Genomic DNA, 20,824 nt, shown 5'->3' with positions numbered 1-20,824 from the left:
ACTTTGTTTTTTTGTTAATGCATGGCAGACACCATTTACAATGGATTTCTATTGAATCCACCTTTTTCTAGCAGGTGCTCAAAACAGGGGTAACCCCTTGATTATGCTCAGGCAGGCCTGTATGAGGCCTTCTTACACCATTCTGCATAAAGCAACCGACCCCTCACCACATAGAGACTTACCTATAGCGGAGTACGGCTTCTCTGATCTGCTTTGCACAACAACTTTATTAACAGCAATCTTGCTCTCCTAATGCTACCCCGCCACACCACCCTCTCCGACAGGAACGAAAGCGCCAAAAAGCCATGCCAATCTCAGAATCTGTGCTATATAGGACTGAATAGATTAGCATAACATAGAAATTAAATAAGGATGCAGAAAGGGAGGATCCCTTTCGCATAAAGCACGGTATAAGCGACCATAAAACCCCCCAGCAGTTAGTGCAGTTTAGTTAAGCTTATTACAATGTATTCAGTGCCCACAGCTGAGGGTATCAAGGCGCTACATACAAACAAGTACAAATGATAATGATTGAACAACATTCAAACATGACAGCTTTTCACATCTCCAGTCAGATAAAAGGTGGGGAAATGAGGCATAACAAGGAGTCGTAATGTGGCTCTTTTGAAGTCACTCAGATATCATGCCAGTGAGGAGAGATGAAGCCAGCAAGCTACCCAAGAAGTAAACCAGGCTGGCGAATTTAAAAAAATGTGAAAGTTAGAAATATCTGAATTGAGTCGAGAACATTATGTTCCACATCAGGCGGCATTTTCTGCATGCTGCTCTGTTTCCTAAATGCACGCTCAGAGATAGTGTTGGCATTGTTGAACAACTCTCTCTTAATCCTTTCAATATTATCCACCCTTAATTTTGTCAATAGACATTAGTGTGCATGGACTTGGAACACTAGAATGTGGTGTAGTCAAATATTTGCATTTTGACAGTCGATTATTCAAATATTTTTCTACCGACACTCCCATCACTGTTTGATAAGGGCAAGTTATTTATACACATCCCATAATTTAGGACGTGCTACTTCAGCTCTGAGCAACTTTTCAGTTCCTTGTTGCTCTTGTTATCCTTCTCTGAACGGCCTCTCTGTACAATGTCAAAACGCGGTCAAGGTGTATGTAATTGAGAGACAGTTCTCTAAGTGTAATATTCTAATTGTGCCTCCGCATATCAGGGTTAGGCCTGGGGCTTCTGCTATTAGGTCCGCTTCTATCGTATGGCTGTGCTGCCACCAGCACAGCTGCCAACTTCCCTGAGTCATACGTGACAACTCGAGCCAGTCCTGTTTTCCCCCAAGGCACGCTGGGACTTGTAGGCCCAGACTTACAATGTCAAACAAAAAACTACAAGTCCCAATATGCAATGGTGAAATCCAGAGCTAGCTTGCGGTATCAAGAATGATATAGTATGCACCCAGGCAAAGCCATATTGACCTTAAACGCATCGAATCTGTCCCCATTGCCAGACTGGGGCATCCAAATGGCATTTTGCCTGAAGCAACCTTTTTTGTCTTGTGTCTGCAGGTTTCTGTTATATTTTAATTCTAGTGACGGGAAGGTGTTAGAGGCATGACGTTTATTTGCTCCCTAAAACTGGGGTCTGTGGTCTATGGGTCTCCAAATATCTAGGACTGCAGCTCCCATCAGACGTAGCTGGAATAGTTAGTCAATAGCGAGAAATCATGGGAGTCATAGTCCAAGCCATCTGGAGAGGCAATGGTTGTAGATGTACTCCCCCAAATATGGTGTCTTCGTTTCCATTGTTAGTACGAGAAACTTTCCCAGTGTTTAGTTTCTTCTCCATAATCAAGAGGAAGGCTGATAGCTGACTTTGTTCTTTGGTCATTCAACACTCCGTTTTTTAAAGTAAAGCTGTATGGGAAATATTTCATCTTTGGGTTTACACGTCACAATAAATGCATCACTATAGTTTCAAGAACATAGAACGCATGCATGTCAGAGGGCCACATTTGTAAAAGAAAAAGAAAACAATGCATGTCAGGATCCAATTGAAATTCAAAGTGGCTCCCATACCGAATGCTAAACATCAGCCCTGGTGTTAGGGATTGCTAACATCTGTGCCACTCTGCCTTCAACATGCAGGTGAAAAATATGAATTGATATGTGTGAAATTACTTCACCTGTGAAGGGTGACATGGGCAGTAACATGAAGAGCACACCACTCCACGTGTCTTTCCTAGATGTAGTGTTAAGGTTCATCACCAGGTCATGTATGCATTGTTTGAGAATATATATGGTCATCGCACACCTTATATTGATGATGAAACATGGAATGTGTTGTTGAACAGGAATAGGGATGTATTATTCTCATGTTAGTATTATCATTGTTATTGGGAGCACTTTGTTTTAAGTATCACTTTTAGAAGAGTGGATTAACAGAAGGATGTCCTTAATTGTCACGCATATGAGTTGTTGGTGGTGCCTTATTTGTACCAATATGCCCCATTTTCCAGGAGTGGCAAGGCGACACAGGGGGGCAGAGCAGAGATAAGAGCTCTGCCATGCTGATCTCCTTTGTTTTGCTCTTTGTACTTCATTTTACAGCTGCATGCATTTTTCAAGCAGTCCTAAAACTAATGGATTCCTACAGAATCTGCCTTTATTTAGATCCTACTAGCAGCCGATTGATTCCAGAGGAATCCATTAATAAATACTTCCTGCAAAGCGTAATTTTCAAGCAGTATATTTTTATTTTCACAAGAAGGAGCGGGAAACTGAAGAGTGAATGGAAATATTCCTGGTTTTATTCTTCAACGTTCCCCTCTGCTTTGTGAACGTTTAACATTGCATGCAGGGTACCCACCAGCATGTACGTGCAAACGCACTGCATGCAATTTACAGTTAATAAAAAATGACCCCCTGTGTATTGTTATTGACGTTGTAGTTATGTAAGCTGAAGATAATGCGAAGATGAATAATTAAAATATATCGATTCTTCTAAAGCTCTGTGCCATTTTATGTACTGCGATTATTCAGTCTTCGTATATTGAATATTGAACTCATAATTTTGTTTTTAAATGAATTGGCCTCGAAAATTTCCCAATACGTATTTAGAAGCAGCTGCAATAGTAGGTATGATAAAAACACATAGGGACACTTTCCCCCCCCTGAAGTGGTAATTACATGGCGGGGACTGCCAGCATTTGCATTAATATGTACTTGGGCACCCTCAAGTCAATGATCAGTAGTTACAAGATGTAGTATAAATGAAAAATGTTAAAACAGGTGAACTCATCTTCACTCCGTTCTTTTACACTTTGGTTTGCAAAACGTCTCAATGCGTACTGCCGTTTACACATGACAGACAGCATTTACAATACATTCTTAATGAAAGGGCTTGGTTTAGTCACGTGTAAAAAACTGCTGGATTTCATTGGAATTTATTGGTTGTACTCCAGTTTGAAAATGTCATGCTGGTGTAAAACTAAGTGGCTTTGCAGTCAGGGTGGAAAAGGCAGAGAGAAACAGTCATCCTGTTATGTGCCACTATTTACGTTGACTGAAAAGGGCATTTTGAGCTAGTATGAAAGTGTGCCAGCAATGTTTCCGACAGCTATGAAAATTAGGACTCTGAAACCCTGCACAGCTTAAAATCCAGCCAACTGACCATAGTAAATGACAGCTGGCCACCAAATAAAAACATGGCATCAAAGTAATCTTCTAAACTTAAATCTAAGCCATGAAACTCGGTGCACAAACTGCTCCCAACTGATTTCATCTTATAATAATTGTGTACTGAGAGGACACTTGAATGTGATTCCCTGTCTACACAACCTGTTTCGATTGATATTTAGGATTCCCATGTTGTTCAAATACTAAATAGTAGCCAGTCAAAAAATAGTCATGGGCGCGCCTCTGCGAGAAGGAACACGGCTAAATTACCTGTTTTTTCGGAAGGTACCCACTGGACAGTCTGCAGCCACACTTTAGCTCACTGTTCCTTTCACTGAAGGGAAATCTTAATATTTGCATATCAGTCTTTGTTCCGCCCACATGGGCAGTCCAGCACCGAAATGCTATGGCAATTCTCGTCTGAACAAGAGTCCGAACAGCAACCCCTGACAAGTGTTTCAGCCTTGTTGGGCCTCATCAGTGAAGTGGAGCTGTGCCTCTCTGGGGTCAGAGATATGAGGACACATTCCAATCTCCAGACGACAAAGGGACCAGCTGCAGAGCAACCGAATAAATTCTCATAGTTGTGAGCTGCAGGGCTCAATTTTGTGGTCTATAAACAGGTGGTACAGCCTAATGAGACAATGGACAGTTTTCTGTGGTGGGAGAGAGGAGCCGATCTCAGCAAGCCTGACGCAGACTGCAACAAGTGTTGCAACGGGAGGAGAATATTGTCATAGGCAAAGGTGGTACACACAAGTTACAATACACATCACCTTGAAGAGGTGCACAGCAAGCTGAGAACTCAATCGAGTACCAGGCCAGGGGGATCAGCTCTAACCAATCACAGTTTAGTATTCCAGAGTTGGGTGGCAAAGGACAAGAACCAATGGTAAGCCCACCACTCTGCAGCAATGTAGTAGTTCTTTTGGGATGGGACAGGCCAGCCACCTGACATGTAGGAGCCAGTAGAATAACTTCTATATGAGACCATATAGGTTATAGAATGCTCAATACTCAATCCCTCAAGATGATAGGTTTTTGGAGGAAGGGCCCAGGAGATGACGTAGAATCACAACAAGACTGGGGAGCATGCATTGTATCTTCAAGAGATACCAGCATTTTTCTGTGTTCTTGTATTGATCCTTGTTGGTTTCATTTGTATTAAACCGCAGTGAGCACTTGCCGTTGACTGAGTCCTCCGTTTGTTCTGGGGAGGGTGTTGGGCACTCCAAGTCTGTTGAACCCCAGGCAGACTGTAGCATACATGGGAGTCCCACTCAACACCCTAGAGAGCAGTATGCATCACAAATACTTTACATCTGTTCCATTAAGCCTGACTCACAAAAAGTAGGTTACCAATCCAATATGGCTTTGGTTTTGTTAAATAATGCATTGCAACAGAATATGGTTGAACCAGAACATGCAAATCAACTGTTTCAATGTAAAATCCACTTTTAAAAGATACATTTAAAATTATCATAGGACATACATTATTTTTGAACCAATGGTCTCACTGTAAAACCAAATATAGATCTAAATTCAGTAGAAAAACATCTAATCTTCTGCACATAAAATGATATATTAAAATATATATTATATGCATACTTTGCATTTTTCCATAAAGTCATCGTGCATTAAGTGGCAAAAACATAAAAAATCTCTCCGGATTCAGAATATTCCCACACACGTGAATATGTCATTTTCACTAATGTCCATGTAGACAATTATTTGAAAAATGTATATTCCAGTTCAACATTTGTGTTAATCCAAAGAAGGGGGACAGTTTGTGGCTGCCAAAACTAAGCCATAAACATTCAATTGGCTAACAGATGCAAAGATAAGGTCCTGGTGGGTGTGAGAATGTGATGGAACCCTCTCACAGACATTCTTAAATCCAAAATCATGTGTCATTCGATGCTTCATGCGTAGAGTTTGCTGGGTATTTAAGGTCAAACACATCATAAGGGAGAGTTTTTGGGAAAACTGAGAAGCAAGAGCGACTGTCAGACAGTGGTGAAGCAGAATGGATACCAGCTGGATATAACTCAATAAAAGTGCATTTAACCACATTGCACTGAATTTAGGGGTTCTTCCTAAGGGAGGAACATATCACATGAGAGAGATTTAGGGAGCAGGTGCACCGATTGAAAGGGAGTGTTTACCTGGTCGGAGCTGCCTGAGGCAATTCGGTGTCCCTACCTGCCCTTGGCTTTTGAAAGGTAGACAAAAAGTGATGAATGAAGCGCCATATTATTGAGACATTTTTTCCTAGAATTATTAAAATCCCAGGAAGCATGTAAAAACATTTCTGAAGCCCTGTTTAACTACTACATAACTGAGAGGGGTAATATAGTGCAATATGTATTTGTTTTATTATTTATAATTCAAATTGCAACCTTAGGTAGCATAATCATAACAGGGCTTTTCTCCTGCATTCTAAGATCTGTGGAGGTCTTAGAAATCTTAAATTGAAATGTGAAATGACAAGTCCTTTGATTGGTATCTGACATAGCCAATAAAGTAAATTAAATCTGTTTTTTAATGAACACATGGAACTGGGGTGTTGTGAGGTTGGACTTCTTTCCTCGAAAATAGTGAGTGAGCTACGACCTGCAGTCCCAACATTCCAAAAGGAACAGAAACCAGGCAAAACCCAATACCTGTTAATGGATACATAGACAACTTAGTATATTGTTGTGTTCCAAACTTTATTCTGAGAAGTGTTTCACCTTTTAATATCAGTAGGAAGGAGTGTTTCATGCATATCTCATTTAAATTTGTTGATTGATGCTTTCACAAAAGTTAAATCAAACACTGTCAAATTGTGCGTCTATCTCTGGTAAAATATCTATACCTACTGTCTAGAATAGCCTTTCTAGAAAATAGGTACATATTTTTGACTAGGATATATTTGACTAGAGATCCTCTTTGTCATATTGCTTATTCTATGTTTGGGTGTTCGGGTGATTATAAAAGTAGTATATTATATTTGGAATAAAAATATTAGCGACACAACGACATGCAGGTTGCATTTTCTTTTTTTAGGAAAAGCTGCCTGTATTCATTTTAAGCATTGTGGGTAACTTCACCTGTATTGTAATTTAGAAAACCACCTTTAGTTCCTTGATTTATTATCTTAAATAAAAAGAAAAACATTCCGATTCAAATAGCCACTTTCTTGTCCCCGCCTGTGGGTGGCATTTTTAAAGTGGGGGGTATTAGGTTGGGGATATTTCTGTGACAAAAAAAGAGCCAACCATAACAGTAAATATGCATATCATAGATAGATGTCCTTACTTGATCCCTCATGTCTGCATAACAAAGGTGATTTAGGAAAATATCTACACCCACAAACTGATAATACTCAAAGGAAAGCAGGTGAGGGACTTGGAATATAGCCTGTTAGGGACCGCACAATCCAAACAGAAATAACATAATCTAAATTAAAGGGCAAGGTCTAGCCCTATCACCTAATGTCAGCCCTCTGTAAGAAACCATACGTAACTTTGCTAGGTTAGGTACTCATCAGCAAAGGCAGGTTGTTCAGTCCTTTAACCTCATCCCCTTTGCAAACAATAGGATACAACACACAGAGGGAGGTATTAGGTTGAACCTTCCACCTCCAGCTGAGCCTTTGGTGTTAGCCTTAGCAAATGTTCCTCTTATTGGTGTTCAATCTAGTGGAGATAGTCAGTCAGTGATATGTAAAGCTGGTCATTGGCTTTCAGCAGACATAGGCCCCACAAACATTAGTTTAGAAGATATACTTTTGGCTAGGAGGTTTAGCTGAGTGGATCCTTTCTTCCTGATGTCTAAGAGCATTGATGTAGTTTTGTCTTCTGTACATGATCATGTGAATATGGCATTTTGTAATAGGTCTCACATTTGGAAGTTGCCTATAGATGTCTGGTCATTATCTGGTTTCTATAAACAGCATAAGAGGATGAACATTGTCCAACCTGACCTGTTGGGGCCCAGACTGAAACAAGAGTGTGGATCCCTTGAAGTGCAAGGCACAGTTGTGGTCAGTGGCAGAGATGAGGAATAATAAACCTGTATAATGATCAAAGAGAGATTGGCTTAATCAAATTGTTATGAGGTGCTTGCATCCAGCCGTTTTGTAGATTGACATCAGATCAAAACTGCATTAGTGAACCAGCCTCTCATCAGAAAGAATGAAAAGGGGTGCAGTTCCGGTAACCTGTGTATATGGGTCACGATTCACCTGTAATTTTTAGTGGCCACATTCTCACTAAATTTCTTTAACTCAATAGCTGTTATCCCAAGACAAATTACAGAGTTTATTCATCATTATCTTTTACACCACTTCGTCAAGTTGTGATAATCCCCCCCCAATAATATTGGTCTAATATTGTTAGGCAATTTGGTATCTTCATCCATTTGGACCATAGGCTACTCACTGGAGATTTTATTATAAAAATGTGACCTGGTTGAACAGATGGTTTTATAATGAAGAACAAACAGTGTGGGATACCTGACAGTAATATGTTTGACGGTGTGCAGTTATCATGTCGAAAACATTTGGTCGAATTACAGAAATGTCAAAAAAATAATGTCGACATTTTCTTTCTTCAAATGCTTTATTTTTTTATTTACATTCTTTTTGGGTTCCGCAAGTAAAAAAAAAGGTTAAAATAGAATTTTCTTTTTTAAAAGGGTGCTTGGGGGAGAACCCCCCCATTTCGCACAAAAAACAAAGAAAAAAAGACATTCGAATTTTTTTTTCAACATTATGTTTTCGACATTTTGACATTCGACAAAATGTTTTTCGACATTATCACTATAAACCATGTTTGACACTAGATGTTATACTGAAATCCACAAATTTCACCTATTATTGTTGTATGGTAGTTGAGGACCGCGGACGGCGCAACCAGCTCTGATACTCTGACAAGCCGGCAAAGTGTCTGATGCCTAGGTATGGAGAGGACCCTGCCACGCATATTCATGACAGACTAACTGGGATCACTAATACACAGGGGGACCAAAAATCAATTGATGGGACCTGCCCGTGAACTGAACAATATTACCACACAAAGAATGGGCTGGAAACCGTAATACGTACAGATAATTTCATATGTAGATATGGAGCTCTCGCCAACAGCCTATTCGCAGGAGATGGAGTGGAATTACCTCTCCCTCGCAGTAGTTTACTTCACCCAAGAAAATGGTGATGAGCTGCCTATCTAAAAAAGTGCATGGAAAAATAAAGGGAAAAACAATGGCAAACACATATCTGTCCCAGATGGCTGTAATGTGCTTAAAGATATCCTATCTGGTTAGTGCTTGACAAGAGAAACCTTATTGTACGAAACTCCATTTCATGAGAACTTATAATGTAAAACACAACATAGAACTAGTAGACAGAGATAATACTAAAAAAAGGTTTAAAATACGAACATCCATCGAGATACCATTCTTTATTAGCCTCATAAGTGTGAACCCTAGGGGTATTCTAGCTTCAATGTTAAAAATCCCAAATCATTTCTATATTTAGATCTGTTCAGTATGGGTGGCATATCCAGTCTAATAACTTCCCTTACAATTTAGTTGACTATTTTCCATGACATTATATTACTCTATGTTGCCTTCTTTAGGACCGTAGGAGACTATGCAGACTACAGTCTGTGTTGTGAACATTTACTGCTGTTTTGACATATACAAATACATTGCCCTATTTACAGTATTCTCTGCAGAACCAGAAATTAGGGATAACTAGTTAGCCAGTACTCCCTGTTAACATAATTCAACATTGTGGGCTCTCATTAGTCACACATCGCCCTTTCTTGATTAAAACATTCTGTAATGTAAAAAGGCTTGTGATGTGGACAACCTCCTGCAGCTGCACAAATCCCACTGGTGAACGAGCAACGGAAAGCAAGATAGCCTACTTCCAGGTAGCCCTACAAGTAACCGTGACGATTGAGTCACTCACATCATGAGCGGGAGGTCGCCCATATCACAAGCCTCTTTTACCAAGATATGCAACCCACACTGAACAGATGTAAATATTGTAATGATTTTGTTTTTTCAAGAATGGTACCTCGATGGATTTTCGCATTTTAGACCATTTTCTTGTAGTACTATTTCTGTCTAGAAGGTGTTTGTTGTGTTTCTCATGAAATGGGGTTTGATACAATAAGGATTCTCTTGTCAAGCACTATGCAGATAGGATATCTTTGAGCACATTACATCCATCTATGTCGGATATGGGTCTGTCATTATTTTCCCCTTTCTTATTCTATCCACTTTTTTAGATAGGTGGCTCACCACCATTTTCAAGCGTGAGGTAGACTAACTGGGAGCCACTTCACTGGCCACATTGCAGGTAACATGTGATCCTAGGTGATCCTAGGTACAGTCCTTATTGCAGCGCTATATCTGCGAGATCAGTTGGAGCATGTGTGGAGCACGATTGGAGCTCAGAGCACAGAGAGCCTTGTGTATGCTTCTTGAAATTGGTTGGCAGACTGTTGCCCTTCGTGGCTGAATTGATGCTTCATCAGGTAGTGACTTAGCTAGGAACAATAGCATTTGTACTTAACAAGAGCAGAATTGGGCCTGTGACTGACCTCAGACTGGGGCCACTTGCAACTACATTGAAAGATTGGAACAATGTAGAGATCCAAAATAACAAGGATGATGCCAATATTAGCATTAACTAAACCACCACCTCCATCTTTTCCCAAATTAGTATAGTGTCTTTGTTGGGTTTGTACTCAGGGGTCCTCAGATTGCACCATAAAACACATACTAGAAAAAGCAGCACAAACTGGGCAAGAAACAACGCTGTTTATTACAGCTGAGCAAGCACAAATAAATAGAACAGTGGAATAGATCTGATTGAAAAGAGCTGACATCTGAATGCTCTGCGGACATTAGTTTTATATCATAGGTTTCATAACAGCCATTGAAAAAAACCTAGAAAATAATCTTCAAAACAGTGCAGCAAGTGTGGCGCAGACTTTACAACAAATGTTGGATCCACTAATTAAAGAAAAAGAAGAACGAAGAAAATCCAGAGTATCCTTAGGAGTGGCTCCTACTGCGTGGGATAATGAGACTGCATGGGATCCTTTTGATATAACAACCAAAAATCCACACTACGAAGATCGAAGTCAATTATCTACTCAAAGGAACCTGCCGCAAATCAGTACAGAGCGACAAACTTTAATTCCTCCTATGGAACCACTTGGAAGGAAAGTGATACCAACGACCGATTTACTACCCAGAATGGATAATCAATCACATCCGGGTGAAAAAATCAGCAAAAAGACAATCCAAATGGAACAACAGACACAAGAGGAGGAAAGTCAAAAAATGGATAACCAATCACAACCGGGAGAAAAACTCGGCAAGAAGATAATTCAAAAGGAACATTATACACAAGAAGAGGAAAGTAAAAAATGTTGGAGACAAGGAACCACGAGTCTGGCCGCCTAAAGACAGGTGGAGATATCGCCCTAGCGCCGGCAAAGATACCAAATGAAACAGAAACGACCAACAATGTGGCTAAGACAGCTTCCACAAGAAAAATATGTGAAATCTTCGCAAAACCACAAATGGATAAAACAATGATAATTTAAGAAGTAGGACTACGAGGAGATAAAGTCGGATCAGTAGCAAAAGCAGAAAAGACTAAAACGAAATTTGCAAAGAAGTCTAACAACCTCCCCTCTGTAAACAAAAGAAACTCCAAAAGCAGCCGCACCTTCATTAAAAACATTTCAGTCCCCATGGTGAGAACGGGCAACAGACTTTATTAAAAACTGGAAAATCTGATGCTACTGCAAAAGAAAATAACAAGGGACAAATGAGTCAGAAGACACACTACTCAACTGTAGCCCCTGAGGAAATTGACCTTATGGACCTCTCAACATACACTATCACGGAGGCTGAAAGCTCGGCCCTTGATGATAGTGTTACAATAAATGATTCATGGGCCCAAGATCCAGATGTGGACACCTCGGAAAAAGACGACGATATGCCACCAAGAGAGGAAAGACCAATAACAAGCAGTAACAAGACGTCAAACCTATTACTGTTTCACCAGAACAAGACACAACCAAAATCAAAACTTTAAGGTACCGAGGGTAGAATTGGAGGTTCTCTGCCTTCGAACCAACAATTAAACACAAATAAGAAAGAAAATGGAAAGAGCATACAATATTTCAGCAAGCCCGACAGAGGTGCAAATAATTCAACTGATGCGCACAAAAAGAAGGTAACCCCGTTAATAAATTTGGACGATTACCAACCTCTGAAAGAAATTATTGGAGACCTAAAAGGAACCGACTCGGATGAAAAATCGTTAGAAGAGCCTCAACGGAAGATAAAGCTGAATCTAATATTGCCAGAGAAACACATACCCAAACAAAATAAAAAAGAAAACGAAATGACTAATGACAGCCTGAAATTATCATTGGAAAGGATGTGGGATAACGATGATGGTTTTGTACTTAACAGGACCAACGTGATAAGACTTCTACATCACTTTCCCTCATTAACATCACTTACTTCCCAAGAATTTGATATAATAGAATTCCCGGACGACCAACGAACAGATAAGGTAATACTACACCTAATTTCAAGACTACCAAAACAACGTCTGTTGAAGGAAGCCAAACATCTATCTCTGTTGGGGTTTAATCTATCAGAAATAAAAGAGGAAACAGAGCAGAAAAAAGTAAGTCAACAGAAGAATCCCAGAGAAAATGAAAAATTCTAGAGACTAGGTGTGACTAAAACTAAAGATGCTATAGTAGGCGAGCAAAGTGGTAATAAACCCGCAGGAGAAGGAAATGAAGCCAACTGGAAATGGCTGGCAGGCATTCTGGCCGAAAAGTTACATAAACAATAGCGTACAAGGGACAAAACGGAATTGTCCTTTCTAAGCTGGGACACAAGAGGTCCCTCTCATTTGTTTATCGAGGCAGATTTCCAATAAGAGATGAAGAAATCATCTGCTTGCAAGAAGTGTGGATGTTAGAACCGTCAATGATTGAAGGTTGCTGGGTGCTATTAAACCCTGCAATTAAAAATCAGGTAGGAAGACCAAGAAGCGGTCTATTAATAGCAGTAAAAAATGAGTTGGGTTTGGAATTGATATCTACGTATAATCCCACCTCTTTCATTCAATTGGCTGTAATTAAAATCTGTAAATTGAGTCAACATGAAGCACAAACACTGATTATAATTAATCTCTACTGGAACCCGGCAGACAAAAGAAACAACAATTTGATTGATAGAGTGGAATCAATAATCGACGAAGAAAGAACAAAATGGAACAACTCACTTATCATCTTAATGGGCAACCTAAATTGTCAATGCATAGATTAACATAACACACCAATACTAGAGGAACCTCAAAGTGCTACTGGTAAAGAGAAAAGAGGAGTTGCATGGAGAACAATGCTGGAAACTAGGGATTGTATAATCCTCAATGGACTTCTGGAAGGGGGTTTGCCGGCTAAACCAACTTGGAAAGGACTAAGTACCACCCATATATTGGATTATTGCTGTGTCTCTTCCAATATGTCAGTGATACTAAAGTCATTGAAAATTTGCCACTCTGATTAAAGCGATCATAATAAAATCAAATTGACCTGCCATGCACCAGATCTAGAGATTGTAAAGAAATACAAATATAAGATCAGTGCTAACCCAGGTAGACAGAGACTGAGGGTGCAAGTCAATAAGGTGGTCGGTTTAACACAAAACCTACAGATGAAAATCAATAGTACATTGGTCATGTAAGACCAAGAAAGAATTAACTATGTACCCCTGTTCCAAGACTTCATTAGCAATCCCTACGGCATAACTGCTAAGAAAAAAAACTGCCAGAGAGATTGTGACCAAAAAAAGAACTAAAGAAAAGCATCAGCCGATGGAAACGTGATGCAAGTGGAGAGGCATTGACGGCGATACACAAACTAAAGCAAAAATATCATAATTGGCTGCTTTGCCATAAGAAAACGATGATGAACCAAGACGCCCAAGCTATGCTAGAAAAGATCCAGACCAAAACATTGCAGCAATCTGGGATATAATTAATCAGATTGACGCTCAGAAAGAGACCTCACTAGCCAATCCAATTTCGGCGAGTCAATGGCAAGATCATTATTTAAAACTGCAAATGGCAGATGTAGAAGAAAACGTGCCAAAGACTGAGAGACCAAAAACAAACATAGTTAATTTAAAGGAAGAAATTGAGCTGGACTTCGAAAAATCAACAATAGAAGACATCATAAAAGGCCTGAAAAATTCTAGAGCTCCTGGACCGGACGGCCTGTCAAACGCAGATCTGAAAAAACATCCTGAGAGAGGGACAGCATTCCTTTACCAACTGTATGTAGGAATCTTGAAACTATCAAAAGTACCTCTTTCCCGGAAAAAGGCAGTAGTTGTCCCGATTTTTAAGAAGGGCTTGAGATCGGACCCAGACAACTATCAGGCGATTGCTCTTTTAGATGTTGCGGGCAAAATCTTTGGCTCAATAATATTAAAAGCGTTGGTCAAATGGCGGACACTTACAAAACACTTTGACCCCTGGCAGGCAGGATTTGTTAAGGGGATTGGTCCAACTTTAAATGTGTTTCTACTAAGTTTTTTGAAAGCAAAAGCCTTAGATACCAAAGGCTGTAAATTATATCTAGCTTTTATAGATCTATCAAAAGCTTTTGACTCAGTAAACAGAAATACACTGTGGGCCAAATTAAAGCAATGGCAATGCCCTAAATCAATCCTCGATAACATCATAGAATTACATCAAGACACGTCCATAGTGATCAGGTTGGATAAAAGTGGAAACCTCACTAATCCAATCCCCATAAAATTGGGACTGAAACAAGGATGTCCACTGGCACCCAAATTATTCAATCTATTCATATCAGAAATCGACAATGCTTTTTCAGAGACACGTGCCTTTCTGTTCTGAATTGAGAGTCGTGTAGACCGAAGATACCTCCGTCCTCAAGTGACGCACAGGGAAACCAAAAGTATTCCCTGTGTGACCTTTGGGGCCACAGGTGGGAGATGTCGCTGCCTGGATCCACGGAGCCTCGAGAACCACAAAGCCGCTGTAGGAAAAACGATATTAAGTACCAGGCAATAACAGTAATGCAATGCAGAGTATAACAAGTTGAAAGGGTCTTACCTATCCAATGGGTCAGAATGCGGTAAACCTAGTGGTGGTTCGAGACTCAAGTGCGTGGCAGCCCCACGTCCTGCAGGGACCAGCGCTGCGTGTGGTCGCAGGCTAACCCACCTGAGCAAAGGGTTTGGTTGCGTAGCGTAACTGCCAGAGAACAAGAACGTAGCCAAAGTATTTTCAAGTGTTCAAAGGAAATCCAAGTGCAGTGTGAAGCACGGTCCAAGAGTCGGCAACGAGGTAACAGTTCCAAGGTGACAAAGCAAAAGGGGAATCCAAAGAAGTCCAGGTGAGTAATCCGAGGTCAAGGTATTTCCTGGAAGCTAAACAAGACGTAACGCCAAACAGGGTCCAGAAGACAGCTGAGAAGCAAGGACTTTTTTGGGTATCAAGAGTTTTGTACTGGGCGCTTCCTGATCACGTGATGTGTACTGCTGTCACGTGACGTACGCAGCGCACCACGTGATCTGGTAGAATCAGCTGGGCGATGCGGAAGCATTCTGCCGATTCTCCTAGCGTGCGATCTCCATGGCAACTGCCAGTGCAAAAAGGGATGTAGGCGGGCCTATATATTGCACCTGGCACGCGGTAATCGGTCCTGCGGGGCAACCAAAGCACGTGAGTCTCGTACCCTGGAAATGTTGTGCGAGTGGGAGGAAGGTGTAGCGGAAATGCTAGCGGTGTTCTGGGGTGTGTGTGGATGAGTGACAGAGTGCCTAACAGAGCCCCCCCCAAGGGCCCACGACCCCGTGGGCAGGACGGATGGTCCAGATGAAAATGGGCCACCAGTCAGGGAGCGTGGACATCCACGGCCGAGACCCAAGAACGTTCCTCCGGACCATACCCCGTCCAGTCCACCAAGCACTGCAGACAGCCCCTAAAGAAACGAGAACCCTGGATAGCAGATACCTCAAACACATCAGGGGTGGACAAAGACACTGGGGCCACCGGGGAACGGAGACAGGAAGCATTGGGGCAGGGTTTGAGAAGGGAGACATGGAAAACGGGGTGAATGCGCCAGGAAGCCGGGAGAACCAGATGGTAAGCCACCGGATTGATCACCTGAGAGATCACATAGGGACCAACAAAGCGGGGCAGATGTTTGCGACAACCAACCAGGCACAGGTGACGAGAGGACAGCCATACACGAGAACCCACAGAAAAAGCCGGGGCAGCCAAGCGTTTTCCATCAACACCCGCCTCTCCAAGGTGAGCAAGGGTACGGGCATGAACAGAAGACAGGTCCCTAAGGCAAGCCGCAGCAGCAGGATTCGAGGCCACAGAAAAATCAGGAACGGGCAACACCCTGGGATGCTGACCGTAAAGGGCGTAGAAAGGGGACTGGCCCGTAGCAGAATGAGTCGCATTGTTATAGGCGAATTCGGTGAGGCTCAAAACGCCCAGCCAGGAGGTCTGCTGCTTCATAACAAGGGCAGCGCAAATACTGCTCCATGGACTGATTAGTCCGCTCAGTCTGTCCGTTGGTCTCGGGGTGGTAGGCCGAGGAAAACCGTGTATCAATGCCAAGCAGCTTAGTCAATGCACGCCAAAAGCGTGAGGTGAATTGAGAACCACGGTCAGAGATGAGAACGGAGGGAAGCCCAAACAAAGAGAACACAGATTCAAAAAACAAGTCTGCCAGGACAGGAGCTGTGGGAATACCCTTACATGGAACGAATCGGGCCATCTTAGTAAATGAATCCACTACCACCCAGATGGTATCAAAACCCCGAACCCTGGGGAGATCGGTCACAAAATCCATGGTTAATGTGTGCCATGGCCTCGGGGGTATCGGCAGCGGTAACAGAAGTCCTATCCGATGACCCCTTCGGTGTTTGCATTGTGCGCAAACAGAGCAAGTGTTCACATAACCCTCTACATCACGCTTAATGGAGGGCCACCAACACCAGCGTTTAAGGAGGTCCATGGTGTGTTTCTGGCCGGGATGTCCATTGACAGGAGCGTCATGGGACCATTCAAGGGCCAAATTACGGGTGTTGGGTGTGGGTAGAAACGCGATCGTGGACAAAGGGCAACCCTTCATGGTAAATCGGGTCCCACTCCTGCAGTTGGTCAGGGTGACCTCTTGTCCATTCCCGCACTGAATCCAACAAAGGGAGAGAAGGCGTACAAAGACAAATCGTGTGGCATTTGTTGAGAAGAGTCTCAGGGTAACTTGGCAGGGAGACCCCACCTGGAGAACGAGATAGGGCATCCGCCTTACCATGTGCGACCCCAGGGCGATGCATGATGTGGAAATCAAAAGCGGCAAAAAACAGATGCCACCTGACCTGTCTACTATTGATACACTTCAATGAAGCCATGTCCTGCAAGTTCTGGTGATCAGAGTATACAGTGACTTGATGTCTGGCCCGCAGGAGGTGGTGTCGCCAAACCTGAAAGGCATCCATTATCGCCAGGAGCTCCTTCTCCGTCACCCTATAATGGGCCTCGGTACTGGTGAACTTGCAGGAATGATATGCTACCAGATGTAGTTTGGCAGAGGTAGGACAGATCTGTGACAGGACAGCACAGAGGGCGAATGAAGAAGCATCCGCTTCAACTACAAAAGGGAGCTCAGGATTGGGGTGTTGGAGGACCGGAGCTGTGGTGAAAGCGGTTTCGAGTGCCTCAAAGGAATCCTGCTGCTCTTTCTGCCAATGATAGGGTACCTGGGGACTGGTTAAAGCTGTAAGAGGTGCTACAATAGCAGAAAACGAAGAAATGAAGCGCCTATAGAAGTTGGCAAAGCCCAGAAATGCCTGTCAAGCCTTCAGTGTCTAGGGAACTGGCCATTCCAGGACCGCTCGGACCTTAGATTCATTCATTGCTAGTCCTCCAGGGGTGATGTGGAAGCCCAGAAACTCAACGGAACTTTGGTGAAATTGGCATTTTTCAGGTTTGGCAAATAGGGAATGTTCCCTAAGGCGAGACAGAACTTCTCGGACATGCTGTACGTGCTCATCCAGATTTCGTGAAAAGATAAGGATATCGTCCAAGTACATTACCATGAATACGTCCAGAATGTCCTTGAAGATGTCGTTCATAAAACGCTGGAAAGTAGCTGGGGCATTGCACAAGCCAAAGGGCATGACTAGGCATTTGTATAATCCATGGCGAGTACAGAAGGCAGTTTTCCACTCATCCCCCTCGCGGACGTGTACCAAATTGTACGCACACCGTAAGTCTAGTTTGGTGAAAACGGATGCGTGAGACAAACTGTCCAGAAGTGGCGTGATCAAAGGGATCGGGTATCTATCTTTTTTGATAATAGCATTGAGGCGCCGGTAGTCCACACAGGGACGGAGGTCCCCTTCCTTCTTTGGGACAAAGAAAATGGGACTCGCGGCTGGTGAAGCAGAGGGGCGTATGTGACCTAGCTGTAAGGCTTTCTGTACGTATAATTTCAAGGCCTGTTCCTCTGAGGGGGATAAGGAATAGCTCCTACCCGAGGGAATGACAGGGTCAGGGACAAGCTCTATTGGACAGTCATAAGACCGGTGAGGGGGAAGCGACTCAGAGGAGCCACCGTCAAACACCTTCTCGTAATCCCCATACACAGGCGGAACCCCGTTGGCAATCACCCCAATAGTGTGTGTGCTCAGGAACATGTGCCCATTGTCTTCCACCGTGAGAATTGCTATAGTGCCCAGGGCCTGTGATGGCGTGTCGACCCCATGTTGATCCAGGAGACAGTAGTTTTGACAGATCTCTGATTCAAAGACAACAGTACTCTTTTTCCAGTCAATGAGTGGGTTATGCTCACGTAACCAGGGTATTCCTAATATGATGCCAAACTGGGGCATGGAAATCAAGTCAAAACTCATTGTCTCCATGTGGATGTCCTGAATGGTCAATAAAAGGGGGGCAGTTTGGTGCTTGATCGGACCAGAAATCAAAGCAGTCCTGTCCACGGCTTGTACCGGTTCAGGTCGGGACTTAACTACTAAAGGTAAATTGAGTGTGTGAGCCAAGGCAATGTCTATAAAGTTCCCCGTGGCGCCCGAATCTATGATTATCATGACTGAGTGAGAAACACCCGAAGAGGGACGCAGGATGGCCTGCACAAAAATGGGGTGTATGCGACCAAAAGCAGGAGGTGTGGCCGAGGATGAAGATTGAGTGCTCGACCTAGTCCCCGGATCTAGGGCCGAGCAGTCCGAAAAACCTAAGGCTTATTTGGGCGTCGGGGGCACTCCTTAACATAATGTCCTGTTAAACCACAATAGTAGCATGCGTTGTCCACCCGCCTCCGTTCCCTTTCTAGCGAGGTAATGGGACTCTGTATTCCCCCCACTTGCATGGGTTCTTCTGCGGCGGATGCAGTTGGTGTGACGTGTGCTGACTGAGAGAACCCCAACTCGGCCCTGCGCTCAGATCGACGTGCATCAACCTGCAGCGCCAGATCGACGAGTTCTTGATACTGAGTGGGCAAGGAGGGAACCACTGATAGTGCATCCTTCATAGGATTATTCAGACCCCTGTAGAAAACTACTGCCCGTTTACTTTCTGGCCATGAGGTCTCTGCGACCAACTCGTTAAAGTGTGTAATGTAGTCTATTAGTGAACCCCTGCTCTGGGCTAACTCGAGTAACTCCAAATCCCTGGACTGCACCTTATGCCTGGTGTCGAAGACTCGGGGTATTTCAGCCACGAGGAGGTCGAAGTCATAGAGTGCAGGGCTGTCATTCTCTAGCAATGGATTATCCCAGGCAGCGGCTGTACCTGCCAAATGCAATAAGGTAAAGGCTACTTTGGTGGTTGCATCAGGGAAGGCCAGAGGTCTACACAAGAAGTGTAGTTTACACTGATTGATAAAGGTCCTGAACTTCTTGGGATCGCCATGATAGCATTCAGGAGCTGCTAACGGGAAGGGTGTTGGGAGAACTACCGGAGCCAGGGCGGGGGTGCTAGGCACCGGAGGCGGTGTGGATGGAGCGACAGCATCCCCGAATTCGGGGTCTGCAGGGAGGGGATGCTGTACGCTCTGTATGGAGTCTAGCCTTTGGTGTATGACCATATTTGCCGCGGCCATATCTGCCCGTAATACTGTGATGGCCTGAACTAGCGTGGCCATGGGTTCATCCGTGGATCCCTGCATGGTCCAACACGACTATATGGCTTCTCAGTCTGTTCTGACTTGAGAGTCGTGTAGACCGAAGATACCTCCGTCCTCAAGTGACGCACAGGGAAACCAAAAGTACTCCCTGTGCGACCTTTGGGGCCACAGGTGGGAGATGTCGCTGCCTGGATCCATGAAGCCTCGAGAACCACAAAGCCGCTGCAGGAAAAACGATATTAAGTACCAGGCAATAACAGTAATGCAATGCCGAGTATAACAAGTTGAAAGGGTCTTACCTATCCAATGGGTCAGAATGCGGTAAACCTAGTGGTGGTTCGAGACTCAAGTGCGTGGCAGCCCCAAGTCCTGCAGGGACCAGCCCTGCGTGTGGTCGCAGGCTAACCCACCTGAGCAAAGGGTTTGGTTGCATAGCGTAACTGCCAGAGAACAAGAACGTAGCCAAATTACTTTCAAGTGTTCAAGGGAAATCCAAGTGCAGTGTGAAGGACGGTCCAAGAGTCGGCAACGAGGTAACAGTTCCAAGGTGACAAAGCAAAAGGGGAATCCAAAGAAGTCCAGGTGAGTAATCCGAGGTCAAGGTATTTCCAGGAAGCTAAACAAGACGTAACGTCAAACAGGGTACAGAAGACAGCTGTGAAGCGAGGACTGTTTCGGGTATCAAGCGTTTTGTATTGGGCGCTTCCTGATCACGTGACGCGTACTGCTGTCACGTGACGGACGCCGCGCACCACGTGATCTGGTAGAATCAGCTGAGCGATGCGGAAGCGTTCTGCCGATCCTCCTAGCATGCGATCTCCATGGCAACTGCCAGTGCAAAAAGGGATGTAGGTGGGCCTGCATATTGCACCTGGTACGCGGTAATCGGTTCTGCGGGGCAACCAAAGCACGTGAGTCTCGTACCCTGGAAATGTTGTGCGAGTG

This window comes from Ambystoma mexicanum, chromosome 7q (genome assembly GCF_040938575.1).
Source record: "Ambystoma mexicanum isolate Mex_15411 chromosome 7q, UKY_AmexF1_1, whole genome shotgun sequence".
Taxonomy (NCBI): domain Eukaryota; kingdom Metazoa; phylum Chordata; class Amphibia; order Caudata; family Ambystomatidae; genus Ambystoma; species Ambystoma mexicanum.
The sequence above is the reverse complement of the archived record's forward strand: the minus strand, read 5'-3'. Positions refer to the sequence as shown.